Below are 446 nucleotides of genomic sequence, written 5' to 3' on the forward strand. Positions count from 1 at the left end.
TGCTCTCTGGTACTAGCTGACATGAATACTGAGAGAATCTGGTAGCTCAGCTAGCTAGCTTAAAACAATATGATGTTTATGTTCCACTGGAATACATGGTGGAAAACAATAGCCACAGAAATGCAAGCACTCTCAAACCTTTACCTACATGCCAAAAAAAAAGGGTCTATTGGAGATTGTACCAATAATATAAAATCATTTAGACCAGTGTCATATAAAGATGACTTCAATGATATCTTGCAACAGCCTCCAGCCCATTCCAGAAAGATTTAATCTCTGCTGCAGTTAGTGTTTTTTTTGGAACTGCAATTTCTCTCGGAAATATGTTCACCCCAGCCCATATTTACTAAGTAGATGCCAACTAGGCCTGGGTTCGGCGATGGTTACAAGGCCAGTGTTATGGGGATTTAAACAGAAAACAAAAAACTGTACACAAACCAGAGCGG

This window comes from Pterocles gutturalis, unplaced genomic scaffold (assembly GCF_000699245.1).
Source record: "Pterocles gutturalis isolate BGI_N339 unplaced genomic scaffold, ASM69924v1 scaffold29127, whole genome shotgun sequence".
Taxonomy (NCBI): Eukaryota; Metazoa; Chordata; class Aves; order Pterocliformes; family Pteroclidae; genus Pterocles; species Pterocles gutturalis.